Below are 18,415 nucleotides of genomic sequence, written 5' to 3'. Positions count from 1 at the left end.
TCCTCTCTCTACAGATGCTGTCTGACTGCTGAGTGCTTCCAGAATGTTGTGTCCTGTTGTCTGACCTGTTGAGCACTTTCAGCAACTTGGGAATCGAGACAAAGCACAGAAGGCATTGGACAGTGTGCTGGTTAACGGGATCAGTACATGTGAGTACTTGGCGGTCAGCATGGGTACAGTGGGCAGAAGGGCCTGTTTCTGTCCATAGCTGTATTTCTTTCTATGTTTTATTTTGGGTTTCTAACATTTGTGCTTTTTTTTTTTAAATTTTACTTTCATAGCAGAATTAGAATTCTATAGATTGAGCTATTCAAAATATATTCGAAGCACTGTTCCCTCTAAGCCACATGGATGAATGGTCAGCCAGTAACTGAAATGCTCCTGCACACAAAGTCTTTGTTGCTGCACAGCTCAAATAAAGACAAACGGAAAAAGCTTTACAAAACGTGAAAGATTTTCTATGTTGTACTCTATTTCATTGTACCATTCAATTAACGAATAAAATCAAAAGTACTTGATTTTTCAATTTTCATTCTAAACATTCATAGTATGCATATTACAAATAAAACATTTCACATGCCACACAGTTTTCAGGTCAAGTAAAAATTTCCTGTTCAGAGCAATGTTTGGTCCGCGCAGCTGTAAAAAAAAATTAGAGGGAACACGAGGAACATTGATTCACAGCAGCAAGCCATCTCTGACAGCTTCAAACTTTACACTGGAGCAACAGTCAGTAGTTTAACTGGCCTCCTGGACTCATTATCCCAGAACTAGCAAGACAATGAAGGCATTCACCAGGGATCTGAAATAAAAACACAACATTCTGGAAGCACTCAGCGGTCAGACAGTATCTGAAGAGAGAGGAATAGAAGCAATACGTCAAAGCAAAGAGTGATCCCAAATCCAGCTCCATAATCTGTGGCCAAACAGCTTGGCTTAGCACTCTTATCTTGAGGTAACTGAGACTTAGATGTGGGAATACAGCGGTGATTCAGAATATCTCAAGCCCTGTGGTCTGCCGATCTATTCCCCTTTCCCCTCCAATCAATGGAAAATCATTCTGCATTTCTCTCTCTGTAAACACTGTAACCACAGAAATCACAAACATAGATTCACCTACCCTCCGGACAGTGGAAGATATTACCACTGCCATATTAGGTTGTGGACATTTCCCCTCCTTCTTCATTCCTGGATCCAACCATCAAGAGCTAGAGCTAGTTATGAAACCATGGAAGAAATTAACCTAGTAATCACTTATTCTGTGAATTTCAGTGTTACATGGACAGAAAAACAGTTGCGTCGCCACTGATTAACTGGACAATGACAGCTTGCACTCGTTCCTCAATCACACTTACTTAACTGTGCACAAAGAGAACAGCATGGCCCCTGTCACCAAATTATTCTGTAGTCCAAACAACAAAATGCCATTTTTATGCAGAAATTAACTAGTTGTATACAAATATTCATCCAATAGAAACTTCGTGCACTTCTGATTCCCATCATTTGCATATTTAAGTATCAAACATAATATACATTTCAAGTGTTGATAACTAATGAAATTTATGTATTGAAGGCCAATAATATGAGGTTAAAATAACTGTCCAATAGTAAGCATTGCCCTAGAATTCTTTGTTTGCATCTTTATCTGGTCTTGGTATGTTTGGTTCCCAGGATCCAACAAGTTGGCTGTACAAGAATTAGGCTTCCAAGGGCTGTGTTCATCCTGGGTGACTGCACTACGTCTGCACACCAACTCTGTCCACTTATCATCTTGACAGCTTGTTTACTGAAATTCAACACACAGAAAAGGCTGTACGATGTCTTTGTTTTCTGTTAGCACACCAATTTAACCTTTGCTTTGCAGTAATTTCCACAGGTAAACATGGCAGGATGATTCAGTCACCCATTGGTATGTGCACTGGTTAAAGGTGAGAGCACGTGGAATCTTTCCCTATCTACTCAACTTGCTCGCTACTTCTGAGGTTGGCCAGGGCCTTACCTCAGCTCGTGAATGAACTGAAATCTTGGTGTAGCTACCTCTGATACATTGGACAAAGATCTACTGTGATCCTGAGATTGCACACAAGTGAGGTATGAATGCTTGTGGAACTGTCCCAAGGAGACTGGGGCGATGGTGGGGGAGCCCTCAGATGAGTGTAGTTAGTCCACGAGTGTAACCAGAGGCCACAGCTCAGACTCAATCTCTGCCCAGTATATCCAATGAGTGCACATTCCCTAACCCACCAGTACCTTTAATCTTATGGGTTGTGCCAAACCCTGGCACGTTCCAGGACTAACTGGCACAGAAGTGGTTCAGCCTTTGAAGGACTATCTCAGAGAGGCATGCAGCATGGAAAGAGACCCTTCAGCCCACCAAATCTGTGCTATCAAGCACCCATTTAAACTAATCCTATTTTATTGCATCCCTACCTTCTACCACTCACCTATGCAATAGGGACAATTTAAGGCTCTACCAACTTGCGTGTCTTTGAGACATGTGAGAATGTTACACAGAGAATATGCAAATTCCACACAGCCAGCCAATCCCCAGGACAGGATTGAACCTAGGTCTGTGGAACAGTGAGACATCAGTATTATTAAAAGCACCACTGTGCTTTTCTATTACAGTCCATCAAGATGTATACCAACCCTGGAGACCATCCATTACTTCACAATGTTCCCCAAGGGAAGATCATGAAGAAGCACAAACAACAGTGCTGGAAACACTTGGCATGTCAGGCAGTCTCTGTGGAGAGAGAAACAGAGTTGATGCTTCAGGTCAATAACATTTTGTTTGAGCTGAAAAGTTAACACAGCTTCTCTCTGCACAGAGACATGAGGGACTGCTGACACTGAAATAAGGATTTTAAAAAATCAAACCACTGGAGGAACTGTGGATATTCAATATTCAGTGACGAGCCGAAATGCTGACGTCCCTCTGCCCACAAATGCTGATTGGCCTGCTGAGTTCCTCCAGCAGATTTTCAAAGTATTCTCAGCAAATTTTGTTTGTTTTTAAATTTTGATTTCCAGCATCTTTAGTTTGTTTTTGCACTTCCCTATCCGTGATTTATCCATCTCAGCGCATTTCTTTTTGAATCCTTTCACCACACCACCACCCCCACCCCCAGTCTTCCTGGGATTGTTCCACAAGCACTCATACCTCACTGATGTGCAACTTCAGGATCACAGTGGCAAACCCTGCCTGATTACTACCTTCTTTATGTCCTGGAATTGTGATACCTTACTGCTCCAACCTAGCTAAGATCAAGACAAAGTAAAAAGGAATGTTGGATCCCACTAATTTGAAACAAAGCAGCCACAGAAGAATATTTAATCATAAAACTAATACCACTGTGACATTCAAAGTACATACTTCTTAAAATGCTGTAAGTGACTTTTTACAAATGCAAGTAATGTTGTTATAACACAGCAACATCTCAAGGGCCCTGCACACACTGAATTCTCTCTGGAATCACTGACTGTTAAGTAAACACACAGAGCAACTAATATGTAACAACACAATGTCACAAACAGTCATGAGATGAGTAAGCAGTCTGCTGTTGATGAACTTGCACTTGATGCGCAAGGTACTGAGCATGAGGAACATTCTCCTGTTTCCTGTGGTGGTCCCTGCTGAGAAAATAATAACTTGGAAATCTGCTATTGGCCATGCTCCCACCGCACTCCTGAGTAACATCTTCTATGTTTTAACAGGACATTCTAAATCGCAAACCAGTTCACTAACACAACCATCAAGAATAGTGCAATTTCTGCATCTGTTCTATCAGGTCTGAGCAGTGACAGGATGAAGTTGGGTGGTATAACCAGTGATTGCAACCTCCCTCAGCCTTGGCTCAGAGGTAATACCCTCACTTAAGACAGAAGCCCTAGACTCTAGTGCAGTATTGGGAAGAGCTGCATTGCTCGAAATGCCAATTTTTCAATGAGGTAATACGTTTGGAGGCCATTCTAGAAATCTACAGCTGTAATACTGTATATCCAACTGTAGAACTGAGAATAATACTGTATATCCAACTGTAGGACTGAGAGCAAGCCTTACAGATAGAAAGTCCCAAAAATTGACAGCCCTCTCCTCATTGCAAGTCCTAAATGTCCGAGCTTTCCTTTATAGGGGCTAGTGGCTAACACAACACTTCACAGCGCCAGCGAACAGGGTTCAATTCCCGCCACTGTCTGTAGGAAGTTTGAATGTTCTCCCTGTGAGTTTCCTCCGGATGCTCCAGTTTCTTCCCATATTCCAAAGACGTACGAGATAGGGTTAGTAAGTGAGGTGCTGGAGGCATGGCAACATTTGCGGGCTGCCCCCAGCACACCCTTGGACTGTGCTGGTCATTGATGAAGATAGTGCATTTCACTGCATGTTTCATTGTACATTTAACAAAGCTAATTTTTAAATCTTAAAAAAAAAATGGTATGATTGCATCCCTAACTTTGAACCCTTCATCTTGGGCAACCAGTTCCTCTGCATATACCCTACCATAAACCCTCTGAATCTGGTATAGCCCAATGAAATTACCTCCCATTTTACTAAACTTCTATGTGTAATGAGTCCAATTCTAATGTTTGCACATTCAGCAGTTACCTCACCCATAACAGGATACATGATTTTGCTTTCCCCACTGCACTAAACTGAAATAATTGGATCATCTTCACTTACTTAACCCAACCCTCCACCACTACATACATATCATCTAGCATCACTTTACGTACACACAATCAGTCTAGCATTTAAAAGCTGTACATTATGTTTTACAGGATTGCTTTTATACTGTATTTAAACTCAGTGGCCACTTTATTAGATACATTTGCTCATTAAAGCAAATATCCAATTAGCCAATCACAAGGCAGAAATGGATGCATAAAAGCATTGCAGATACGGTCAAGAGGTTCAGTTGTTGTTGTTCAGAACAAACATTAGAATGGGGAAGAAATGTGATCGAAGTGACTTTGACCGTGGAATGACTGTTGGTGCCAGATGGGGTGGTTTTGAATGTCTCAGAAAATAATCTCCTGGGATCTTCATGCACAACAGTCTCCAGAGCTTACACAGAGAATGGCATGGAAACCAGAGAAGCATCTAGTGAGCGGCAGTTCTGTGAGGGAAAACACCTTGCGAATGAGAGAGGTTGGAGGAGGATGGCCAGACTGGTTCAAGCCGATGGGAAGGCAACAGTAACTTAAATAACTACATTACAACTGTGTGCAGAAGATCATCACTGAATACACAACATGTCGAACCTTGAAGAGGATGTTCTACAGCAGCAGAAGACCACTAGCATACTCAGTGGCCACTTTAGGTATAGGAGGTACCTAATAAAGTAGCCACAGAGTGTATATTTATTGAGATTTTTAAAATTGTGTTCTTTATGCTTATTGTGTTTTTTAATGCTGCATCAGATCAGGAAGAGTAATCATTTTGTTCTCCTTCACACTCGGTGTACGGAACATTATAATAAACAATCTTGATTTGAACTGGTCCATTATATATAGCTCATGGTGATTTTTAGTGGAATCTAACTGATTTAATACACTGATGAAGCTGCAAAAAATACAGCTTATTGATTGTCAAGTACCTTGAGGCATAGTGACCTCATGAAAAGCATTACATAGTTGCAAGTTCCTTCTTTTTAGTTTATTAAAAACCATTAGCAAAAAACAGCTGAAGGTAGCATCCGAGGAGGCAAAGGGACGCGCAGTATTTTGGTTGAGAGCCTGCATCAGAACAGACTTTCTCTCCGGATACCAGCATCTGCAGTCTCACATCTCTGTTAGTAATCCTGGTCATTCATGTTGGGCATCCATAGTTGGCACAGACCTTGTGGGCCAAAAGGCCTGTTCCTGTGCTCTACCCACAGTCCAGATCTTGTTTTTGTGCACATGGTTATTCAGGGAGATCCCTGAAGTTTAATTAATGCAGAATGAACTCCGATTTTGCCCAGAAGCAAACTGGGTGGAACAAAAATGAAGACCCGCTGAGGATATCTGCACCCCATCTCAATGAAGTGCAAATGGTAGGTAACAATATTGGTGAAGCAAAATCATTCATGAACCTCATCTGCAACTTGTAGAAGCAGCAAGGTGAAAATTCAATTGGAACCTCAGTCATTCCTCCATGAAAGAAACCACTCAACATAAACTTGAAAGTCCAAATCACCCCAATGCTAGAAATTTGAAATGAAGACAGAAAACATCAAACATTCAGCAAGTCAGGCAGCATCTGTGGAAAGAAAGTCAGATTTAATGTTTCAGGTCTGATGGAAGATCTTGGATCTGAAACATTTATAATGCTTCGCTCTCCACAGACCCTGCCAGACCTGCAGAATCTTGTATTTCTAAAATGCTGATACTGGAAATCTTGAGCAACACACACACAAAATGCTGAAAGAACTCAGCAAGTCAGGTAGCATTTGTGGAGAGGAATAAACTGTCAATGTTTCAGGCTAAGGTCCTTCATCAGGACCGGAAAAGGAAGGGGGCAGAAACCAGAACAAGGTGGTGGGGAGAAGGGAAGTGAAGGAGCACAAGCTGACAAGTAAGAAGGTGAGAGGGGTTAAGGTGGATGAGGTAAGGGGCTGAAGGAAGAGGACAGATGAGCATCAAAGATAGGGACGGAGGAGAGCCAGAGGCAGATAATGGGCATTAGACAAATCTGGGATCCCAGAGCTGCTGGCCGCTCCTGGGGCAAGAAGCTGCAAGCACTTATCCACATGTCTCTCTCATGTTTGCTGCAGAGAGATCATTACTGACATAGAGGTCCATTATAAAGTGTGGAGCTGACCATAATGACAAGGACCAGGTAACTGCTTTGGACACATTGCCTTGAATGATGCCCTGGTTAATCACACCAGAGACCCACCATCAGTGATCTATCATGGGATTAGAACTAACCTCTTGGTAAACTACAGTGGAGGCTAACCTCAAATTTCATAGGTCTTGGATTACCCTTACCACAGCGACACACTCACACTGGTTTCACGCAGCGGTGTCTGCCAAGGACCATTCCACCCAGGATCAAAAAACCGAGAAATGACAACACTGTCCATCAACACTTGATTTGATTTTCTAAGAGTCTGTATCTTCACAAAGTGTGAACAGTTTAGTAACGAAAACAAAACAGATTACACATTGCCATGCAGAACATACACTCGGGGCTACTTTATCAGGTAACCAGCTCATTAATGAAAATATCTAATCAGCCAATCATGTGGCAGCACTCAATGCATTGTTCCAGTTTCCTCCCACAGCCCGAAGACATACTGGTAGGTTAACTGGTCATTGTAAATTGTCCTGTGATTAGACTAGGGTTAACTAGATGGGTTGCTGGGTGGCACAAGGCATGTTGGGCCAAAAGGGCCTGTTCTGTGCAGCATCTCTAAATAAATAATTAACATGGTCCAGTGGTTTAGTTGTTGTTCAGACCGAACATCACAAAGGGGAAGAAATGTGATCGAAGTTGACTTTTACCATGGAATGATTGTTGACACCAAATGGGGTGGTGTGAGCATCTCAGAGACTACTGATCTCCTGGGATTTTCACACACGACAATCTCCAGAGTTTACAGAGAATGGTGTGAAAAACAAAAAAAAAATAATCTACTGAGTGGCAGTTCTGTGGGTGGAAACGCCTTGTTAACGAGAGAAGTCAGAGGAGAATGGCCAGAATGATAAGAGCCGACAGGAAGGCAAAAGTAACTCAAATAACCACGTGTTACAACAGTGGTGTGCAATGCACAACACGTAGCCCATCCACTGCAAGGTCAGCAGCAGCAGAAGATCACATCAGGCTCCATTCCTTATACCAAATGAAGTGGCCATCAGGACTGTTTTCCAAAAAGGAAATTGGGCAGATACGAACAGCAAGCTCCTATATGTGCAGCGCAGCACCGGACTGGAAACACCATGAGGACTTGCGATCTATCCCTTACACTAATGGAAAGTCTGTGCTTATTTTCATTTGGTGCACTACATAAATCCTGTTAGTTTTGATCCCTCTTGCAGTCCCACTAAACTAAGACACCATCTCCCTGAAGAACAGTGCCACGTACACTTTGGAATTTATCCAAGGCCAAATACATGCAATAATAGATTCTTCCTCGATATGCTTAAATTTTAAACAATTCATACAGCATTAAATGAAATTTTTTCTGGTTCTTTTCATTCTTCTTTCCCTCCTACTGCCCTCTCAAAGCCACACGTGAACACTGACTGACTTCACAGATCTTCCAGCTGACGGTGTTCCAGCTGTGGTCTGAGGCGACACATGCCTGACATTCTAAAAGATGTGGATCCTACTTCCAGCCCGGCAAACAGGAACGGGTCCCTGTCCTGGACTGGAACCTTTCTGATTCACCTCTGGCCAGCAGAAGAGCAGAATTTCAGGACAGTCACAGGATTCAAATGCAGATCATAATGAAAAAAATTATAACCAAAGATCATAATGAAAAAATAGTTTTGATCCTGTACTCATTTGTGCCAGGCAATTAACACACATCCATTTTAAATACAATCACTATGGCTACCTGTTACATTTTGAATCCGAGGCAGCTTTATCCTACTATTAATCCCTCCTACAGAAGGATAAATCTATTCTACCAATGTAACAATCTTCCATTCCCTCATGATCTCACACCCCAATGCTCAGTGCAGTGGGATCATACCAAGTGAACACAGACTGTCCTTCCTGATTCATAAAGGAGAAATTGTCCATCCTACCATCTAGACAGCAATTGAATTCTCACAAAAAGCTGGAGGAACTCAGCAGGTTTGGCAGTGTATATGGAAAGGAATAAACAGCTGATTAACAGGACTGGAAAGGAAGGATTAAGAAACCAGAATAAGGTGGTGGGTGAGGAAAAGGAGTACAAGCTATAAGGTGATAAGTGAAACCAGGTGAGGAGGAAGGTAGGTGGGTGGGATTTGACAGGAGAGGAGAGTAGATCATGGGAGAAAGGAAAGGAGGAGGGGCACCAGAGGGAGGTGATAGGCAGGTGCAGCCCCTTACTCCTCAAGAGATTCAGCAGATGCTGGAAATCCAGAGCAACACACACAAAATGCTTCAGGAACTCAGCAGGTCAGGGAGAATCCATGGAGAGGAACAAACAATGGAGAAGTTCTCATTGAAGGTCTGGGCCTAAAGCATCATTATTCCCTCTTCCTCTATTTCACTGTTGCTCTGGATTTTGTAGAATCTCTTGTGTTGATGAGTAACCGGATGCAGTTCTCAGAAGTGAAAGGTTTCTTCCGAACCATCCACAACCATAGTGCTCAGTATCAAACACCATGTTAAATTTACAGTCACTTTTAAACATGCAGCCATTCAGCTGCCCAATTCCATGCTGGCTCCAAACTGAATAACCCCCATCAGCCTGCTTTCCTTCCATTTCCTCTGCGGCCCTCAAACACATTCTGTCCCACCTTGCCATCAACTCCCTTTATTTACAGGACAGAATTAGACTACCAGCACTTTTTAAGAAGATGGGAAGCCATGGCATCTGGGCAAATCCCAGATTGTGACAGGAAATTCATGCAAATTCCACCCTGACTGCAAGAGGTCAGGATCGAACCCAGGTCTCTAGGTTTATGAGGCAGTGGCCCTAACTGCTGCATCACTGTAACACCTGAATACAGGCAAACCCCAGGCTACAACAAGATTCCATTCCTGATGACTCTTTGTCATATGAACTGTTCACGAGTCAAAAAATGAACAAAAACAGTGTAGGAGAGAATCAAAGAAATAGAGGTGACAGGAGAGCATGCAAGCATGGGAAGAGCAGTCACCAGCCGGGCCTCAGTGAGTGAGTGAGTGAGTGAATAGGCTGATCAGTGCTCGGAGCTGCACTCAACCCAGCTCGCGACTGCTGTGGTTTGGGAGAAGGGAAGGCACTGGGTCAAGCCCCATTCCCGCAGCACAAACTGCCTGCAGATCCATCCCACCAGTCTCCCAAATGCTTGTTACATGGATGGGGTGTCCACAAGCAAGACATTAATAACACAGAGAGAATCTGCGTAGTAATGCATTTTAGTCTTTTTTCCTGCCATTACTGAGTCAATGAAAATACCAGGAAGATTCTCACTTTCATTTTGTGTTTGGCAAGCCTTTTTACCAAGTTGTGAATACAAGTTTAAATACTATTACAAATAAACACAAATATCAGTTTGTAACTGGCTGCCACTAGAATGTATTGGGATCAAATGTCAACCTTAAGTAATCCTTTAATGGATCTGAATTCTAAAAGAAAATGCTTGATATAAATGGACTAAATTTCAGTCCATCAATAAAATCTACTGTACAATTGTTAAAATAATCTTAGGTTATCATAATTTCATTACACTTGGGGGTTTGCTATTTTTTGCTAAGTAAACTTCTAGATAAAAATTCTCAAAAATGTAATAAATCTTCAATTAATCATTAATTAGGTATCTGAATGTGTAAGAAATTCCAACAATAATGTGCAGAAGTTCATTTGAATTCCAGACAATGCTAATTTAAGCACAATCACAAAATGGGAATGTACAGATAAGATCAATTAATTGTGTTCCTATCGTATAATAAGTTTTCTTCCATTGCAATTATTCATATTATTGCTGCTCACTTGCTTTGCATTATGTATTATTTTCTGTATGCAATTTCAAGAGGCTGTGTTTCTTTGTAAATTTCTCTCTTATTCTATCCAACAGAGTTTTGGGTCCCCACTATAGAAAGGATACAAAAGCCAGGCAAAATGCAGCATTAACTCACTGGGGAATTACAGTTGTGAAGACAGATTCCATTAAAGCTGAGAAGTGTAAGTGGGAACTTGATTGAGGTCTTTGAGGTTATGAAGCCTTTTGCAATGTAAATTATAATAAGATTGCTTCCAAGAGTTTTTAAACAAGATAAAATAAGATAGCCACAAAATGAATTGAAGGGCGGTGAGAAAAAAAAAGCTTCATTACATTGAGGGCGGTTGGAACGTGAAATTCTCTATCACAGACCATTGTTGATGCATAGTCTGAATACTCTTCTAAAGAATGAGACTGCAGCTTGAAGAAGGGGTGTTGTGGGAGTAAACTGCTTGACATATGGAGAAAAGCACCAGCGATGAAGTGATGAATTAACTGGCCTTTTTTCTGTGGAATAACATTGCAGGATTTTAAAGCTGGAAACCTGCTTGCCTTCAACGCTTCCAAGCATCCTCTTCATGTTCCAATCTCAACTTGTTGAATTGTGCTTGTCTCTACTTCTTTTCCATATACATCATGACACCTTCCTCCTCCTCCTGCAACGGTCAGACGCTTCAATGCCCCAGTTTACCTCAGTTCCTCTCAGAGCCCTTGGTGCCAGAGACCACCTGCTCCATTGGTTTTGGTTTTAATTTCACCTCTGAGGGAAATAGGTCTTCAGGAATATTTACCTGCACAATGCAACAACATCGGAGTGCAGTGCCCTGACACCACAATGTGGTACCCTCAAATCAAGTAGAACACACAAAGCAAAATAAAAACTGTTTGCTGGACACTTCAGTCCCGATGAAGGTTCTTAGCCTGAAATGTCGATTGTTTGTTCCCTTCTCTCGGTGCAGCCTGACCTGCTGAGTTCCTTCAGTATTTTCAGTGTATTGCTGAACATACTTTTCCTGAAACCAATTCCATTAAAGCATTGAGATGTCTAACTGCATCTGCACAGAGACATTTAAAGCATTATAACCACAACTTCAGACAGAGAATTGAAACTGTTCCTTTACCAAAAATGAATGTCAACAACTGAAAAAAAATAATAGATTGCTTTGACTTAAATTTTGAAGCTAAACATCCAAGATCAGCTTAATTATGAGGCTGCCCCATCTACAGCCCACTGCCAGACTAGTTTTCCTAGTGTTATCTGACACTGGGTGACAACTGCCTCCCTATTATATCCTTACAGATTCTTGGAAGATCAGGACTAATAACACTGAGGACAAATGGCATCTAGAACTGGGTCGTGCAGCAATGCATCACATGCCCCCCTGGTTGCACTGTCAGGTCTCCTGCAATTTAGTTTCTAAGTATTTCTTAAGACACCAATCCTCTTATGAGGTTCACTTTGTGGTTCTGATATGCACTGGTCCAAGGGGTAATGAACCTTTCAATGTGGCCCTGGAAAAGTCAATCCACACAGGGCTGCGGGGAGGGAAAAAAAGAGGGGCATAAGACAGACTGGAAAGCCCTTACACAGAGTCAGCATGGGCATAATTCAGATTGTAAATGGCGTCCTTCTGTGCTAAGTGAATCTACAATACATTGGAAAACCTGTTGTGTTTGAAAACCAGGGCACTCACATTTTCCAGCCATTTGACATCATCCACGTACAGAGACATATGGAAACTCTGATCATACAAACCATGCCCTGGAGGCATGGTCATTTCCAATCTTCCCTGGTGCCAAGACCTAATGATCCAAACCTGGTACATTGAACACTCTCCGACGCTTACAAAATGGCCACAATCAAAACTATAAACCCTTACTGCAGTTACTGACAACCGAAACTAAAATAAAATTAAACCCATATTTTTCACATTTAACATTATGGACATAGAAAACAAAGTCAATACGGGTGTGGGTGGTTGGGGTGGAAGGTTGTGCAGAGACATGGCGAGGCACCAGCTCCGAGCTGATCACCCACAGGAGTCACACTAGTCACCTCTCTCTCTTCCTACGCCCCTTGGCACAAGCCATCGAACAATGACTCCCTCCACCCCCCGATCATTCCACCTGTTCTACCATGTTTCAATGCAAAGAAAGGCAGCTCAGCTGATAATGTTGTGCTCGGTACTCGCGGCGCGTCGGCACAGTGGAATCGGCGCGATGACAGCAGCAGTAATCAGACCTTTGGGCAAGTCATCGACCACTGCTTCTCCCGTGTCCATTTTTCTCTGGGACCTTGAACAGTATTTGAGGCGATCGATTCCAGTAAATCCGTTACCCTGATCACCATCAGGAGGAAGGTTTCACAAACTTTCTCATGCAGACAGTGGGTTCGTGTGTGCGTGTTTTCAATTAACTTGATCGATTCACTTCGACCGGCTGAAGGGAGAGTTAGATTAACGGGGAAACTCTCCTTCGTTCTGGGAAATGTGGGGGCAGTTGTAAATTGAAACTGGCGCTGAAATGTGCAACTATGGGGGATAACAGTTCTAGTAGTTGGAAGGGCGATGGGTTTGTTATTTCCACCTCACGACAGCGATTGTTTTCGGGTAGGAAAGAGGGAGACGCGCCAGCACTATGTGGCCGTCGGGAGTTCGGTGACTCTTCTATACCCCTGCCCCTTCTCTCTCCCCTCGAATCTACAGTTGCCGCCTGCCGCTGCGTTTTCACCGCACCTTCGCCCAACACCGCTTCGTGCACAGAATGCGTGTGCATCTGGGTGTACACACCCCAACGAAAATAATCAGCGTCTCCTGCGGGAGCACTTCTGCATACAAATCAAAAGACTAGAAGGGCGAAGGTAATAACAACGGAATAACATTCCTTCAATCTATTTTATGCTGTGTCTCTTTTCAATATATAAAAAGACCGAGCGCGCGCACTCAAGCGATTAAGCGGAGCGTAATGATTGAAGACGACTGCGACGCGATAGATAGAATTTTTTTTCTCTTTTAAGCACTCCGTATCTTTTGCAGACGAGAGCTCCTTTGGTACTGTCCACGCCGGAAAATATCACGTTTGCGCCGATCTACAGGGCGCAATCCCTTTTTAAAAAATATATATCTCCACTGAGATTTCCATTACAAAGTGTCGCCGTCAGCGGTTGCCATGGGATTTATACGAAAATATCCAGCCAGTGCAGAGTTGTCTGCGGAATTTGCTTTCCCCCATCTCCAAATATCTATTGCAAGAATATTAAAACAAGCAAAGAGCACAAACACGAATCGCGATCCATCAGTAAGATAGATACTCACTCACCGGGGTCGATGGACCAGCTGTTTTCTTGCTAAGGAATACGCAGAAGTCAATTCTGAACCGCAATTTCTAGGCAGGAGAGAGAGAGAGAGAGAGAGAGACGCGGTTGGGAATGCTTTAAAAAGAAGCTTCGGCGCAAACGCGGGGAGTGAGAGCGGAATGGGCTGCCTTGTCTTGCCCGCAGCCCGGTTGCCGCTGCGGTTCTATCTGGCGCCGCGCTCCTTCACCGCAGCGACTCCAGCGGCCGGGCTGCTCCACCGAGCAGTCTGCCTTCCACTCTCGCCCGCGAGAGTCCCACTGCCATTCCGAGGGGGCGGGATTAAACCGACCTGGCAATGAAATGTGAAGTTAGACCTGCAGGGACCAGTGGGTGGACAGCTCCCTGTTGTCCGCGCCAGAGAACTGTCCGCCAATCCGAAATATACATCACACTCTTCCAAGTTTTTTTCATCCAGTTCTTTTTCAAACATAGAATTTGTTCCCACCATTCCAGCAGCCATTTTTGGATCACACACTTGTTTTTTTTTAAAGGAAACCCGTACCTTACCTTCTATTTTTCCCATTCCACCGAGTATTAGACTGTCGTAAGTTGCCTCGCCCACGTGATCCGCCTCGGCACCGGCGACCTCACCTGCCCAGTCCCTCATTCTCGGATGCCCATCGTTATCCCCTTTGCTCATCCATGCCGGTCACTGCCCCGCAGGTCCAGAGACGAGAGTTCGACCCTGACCTTTGTCATTGTCTGGCTGGAGTTTGCACGTTCTCCCTTGGACCATCCGATTTCTTCCCTCATCCCAAAGTCGTGCCGGGGAGGGGGCGGTGTAGGTTAACTGACCGCTGTGAATTGCCCAGGTGTGGAGGTGAGTGATAGTACTTAGGGAATTGGATGGGAATGTGGAGAGTATAAAATGGGATTGGTGTGGATGGGAAAAAACTGGCTGGGCTGGAGGGCCTACTAAACCTTAAAACATATAGGCAGCATTAGGCCATTCGGCCCATTAAGTATTCACTAGCATCCAATAATGACTGCTTTATTTTTCCCCTCGACCCCATCCTCATGCTTTCTCCCCGTAACATTTGACTTGACCTCCACAACTATCTGTAGCAACGAATTCCACAGATTCATCTCCCTGTGGCTAAAGAAATTCCTTTTCATATCTGTTCTATAGGGATGTCCTTCTATTCTGAGGCTGTGCCCTGTGGTCCTAGACTCCCTCACTATTGGAAACATCCTCTCCACATCACCTTTCAATATTCGGCAAGTTTCAATGAAATCTCCCCCCACCCCACTCGTTCTAAACATCATCAGCTCTGTCTAAAAAAATTCCTCCAACACTGCCTCCCTCCCTATTCTGTTCTAAGTAGATGCCCTTTGATTCTGATGCTATGCTGACTGGATCACTCAAGGGCAATACTCCAAACCAGCCATTTCCAACAGGTTTCTGTTTATTGGTTCTGTTCACCCCTCCGGTCAATGTTGTACCTTACACCATAGGGTGCACCTTGCTACATACACTACTTAAAAGACACGTTGAGGCTGATCGGAAATTTAATCTCAGTTCATCAATCAGATCATGGGATGGATTTACTTTGCTTTGCCTGTAGGCACCAGCCCCAAGGCAGTGTAGGAGTTGCTTCCTCCCATGTTAACCTGCCTGGTTAGAAATGAGAGGCACCACAGAGAAACAGGCCCTTTGGCCCTGCCACGTCCATGCAAACCATCATACCTAAAAATACTGATCCAACGTCCTTGCTTTTGGTCCAAAACCTTCTATGCCTTGCCAATTCAAGTGCTTGTCTATGTGTTTCCTGAATGTTTTGATGGCATCTGCCTTCGCCATCTCCTCAGGCGGTACCATTCCAGATTCCAAACAACCTCCGTGTAAAAACAAAATCCTCTCAGAACACCTCACTTCTCCCCTAAATTCTATTGCCTGTATTATTACAGCCTCTCCCATCTATGCCTTCTAATATTCTATCTACCTCTATCAGGTCTCCTCTCAGCTTCCTGTTCTTCCAGGAAAATTACCCCAGCCCATAAAGTCTCTCCTTATTAGTGAAAAAAAAATTGGGAAGCTTTCCAGATTGTTACAAGAAATCCTTTTCCATCTTTCCACCAGAGACTACAAGCACCTCCACTGCCTCACCACCTCCCAGTAGATTTGTTGCCCCTCCACTCCATTTGTGTTCCTGCTTCTGTTCACTGGCAAGGTGCACAGATAGTGTCTTAAGCTTATACAAGACAGAAGAATAGCACTCAGTCCATTAGCTCCATGCTAGCTCCAGGGAAGTGACTCCATCAGTCCCACTTCCCCTCTCACTGTGCCCCTGTAATGAATGCTCCCGCACACCTGTGCAGGGTTCCAGAGTAGAGAAGTCTAAAGATAGAGGGCTCAGATTTAAGGTGAAAGGAGAAAGATTTATACAGAATCTCTAAATAACCATCACAAAAAGAGTGGCGGGAATATGAACCAAAATGCCAGTGGAATTGGTAGAGATGGGTACAATTACAACGTCTAAAAGGCACATACTGGTACATGGCTAGGAAAGAATTAGAGATAATATAGGCCAAATAAGGGGAAACAGGACTGGCTGAAATAGGCAGCTTGGTTGGCATGGATGAGTTGGACTGACAGGCCTGCTTCCCTGTCGTATAACTCCCTAACTCTTCAATTCTTTTCGCCTTAACTTAGACTAAAGGGTGATTTACCACATCCAATTAAGTTTCCATCATTTCTCTTGAATGTGGAAAGCTAAAGGAAATTTGGGTGGTCACACAAAGCAAGTACAAAGTCCACACAAATAGCACCCAGGGTGTGGATTGAACCCAAGACTCTGGAGCTATGAGGTACAAGCTGCTGTGCCACTGTGCCGTGCTTTTGGTTCCATGATGTGACAATGAATGAAAGGCAGTGCATGTTCCGGTCGAGACTCTGTGTGATCCTTTCTCTGGGTACCCAACTCCGTTCAACCCCGGACACTTCCGAGTGACCGAACAATATTCCTGCCCCACTGCTGTTCTAAACACAAACTCCAGTCCTACTAACATCTATAATTGAACAGCTCTCTTCTCCAGGTCCTAAATTTGAATCCAGTTAAAGGTAACACAGTGGTGCAGCTTGTAGACTCGCTCCTCACAGCTCAGAGATGCAGCACCAATCCTGACCTCAGATACTGTCTGTGTGGAGTTTGCACATTTTCCCTGTGATCATGTGGGTTTTCCCCTGGATGCTCAGATTTCCTCCCACATTACAAAGACACGTGGGTCAGTAAGTTAATTAGCTGGCGTAAATTGTCCTTAGTGAGTGGTACAATGTGGAGGGAGGGAAGATTGGAAGGGGCAGCAGGCAGAGTTGAAGAGGACGTGGGGAGAATGATAAGGAAAGGATTAAAGTAGAATTTGTGGAAAATGGGTCATTTATAGTTGGCGAGCACTCAATGAGCCTAAGGGCCGTTTTCTGTTCTGTGTGATCCAGACGATTTGGGAAGAAAACCTACGCAGTCTGGGTTGTTTGTGACATCTGTCCCATGTTGTTGTTATTGACCCTTTTCCACGCTTTGGGCAAACTTGTTATGCAACTCAAATCATGGCAACTGGGGCATTATCTACCATCTTCATAACTGGCACTCCCTCACTACTCCAAATGTGGAATAAAATCATCCAAAACCCTTCATACCACCACTTCATCAGAGAGCAATATATTCATTCCTAACAGTTTAATTGCTCCAAGAAAGGAAACACTTGGAGGAAAATGCCAGACCAATGTGTGAAGCATTTTATCTGCTAACGTCTCGAGGGCCTCAAAGAATAAGTATTTGTAATGATTATGACATATATTTTAATTGATGAGTTTAACTGCAAGTCATGCTCAGGTGGTTTAGAAACATGACTTGAATCTGATTAGGTTGCATCTGGAATTTGGGCTGCTATACAATTGTTCTTTTTTACATGAATAATATGTTAATTTTCTAAGATAACTCTCTTTCAGTTTCAGGTCAGTAGTCGAACTAGTGGTGGCTGCCAATTCTGACACCCAAGTCAACTCATTCCATACCGTTGATACGTGGGTATGGTTTTAGTGATTACAGCCATCACCTAAGTCCGAAGCAAAGACTGCAGCTTTCAAATTAGTCCTCCATATCTTCCTTGTTTTTAAGCTAATCCTTTTATTTGCTGGCCCATGGGGAAATTTCTGAGCTCTACTTTAATATTCTCTATGGCAGAGAAAATTATAGACTTGGAAAAGGTCCAGTGATTGCAAATATAGTTGCTTGATGAGGAACTTCATCCCCTTACTGAAAGTTAACATGGCTGATCAAAATTAACCGTGCAGGCGTAGTTTACATATTCTGTCTGTAAATACATGGGTTTCCTCCCATATCCCAATATCTGCAGGTTAAACGTTCACTGTCGATTGCCCCTTTCATGTAGGTAGAACTCAGCAGGTCATGCAGTATCTTGGGCCCTGATGAG

The 18,415-nt window shown here is 43.4% G+C and overlaps 1 protein-coding gene across 12 annotated transcripts in view; it reads right to left on the bottom strand.

Moving 5' to 3' along the window:
* Positions 1–14,506, bottom strand: part of nrcama (neuronal cell adhesion molecule a) — a 432,442-nt gene extending 417,936 nt beyond the window's left edge. For 11 of the 12 annotated variants that reach the window (XM_073059018.1, XM_073059012.1, XM_073059020.1 and 8 more), the window contains exon 1: positions 13,945–14,241. The gene's annotated coding sequence lies outside the window, so the exon portion shown is untranslated. Of the gene's footprint in view, positions 1–13,944; positions 14,242–14,488 lie in introns of those variants that run through there. The other variant, XM_073059008.1, reaches the window with a different exon arrangement.
* Positions 14,507–18,415: the final 3,909 nt, after the last annotated feature.

This window comes from Hemitrygon akajei, chromosome 10, assembly GCF_048418815.1.
Source record: "Hemitrygon akajei chromosome 10, sHemAka1.3, whole genome shotgun sequence".
NCBI lineage: Eukaryota > Metazoa > Chordata > Chondrichthyes > Myliobatiformes > Dasyatidae > Hemitrygon > Hemitrygon akajei.
The sequence above is the reverse complement of the archived record's forward strand: the minus strand, read 5'-3'. Positions and strand labels throughout refer to the sequence as shown.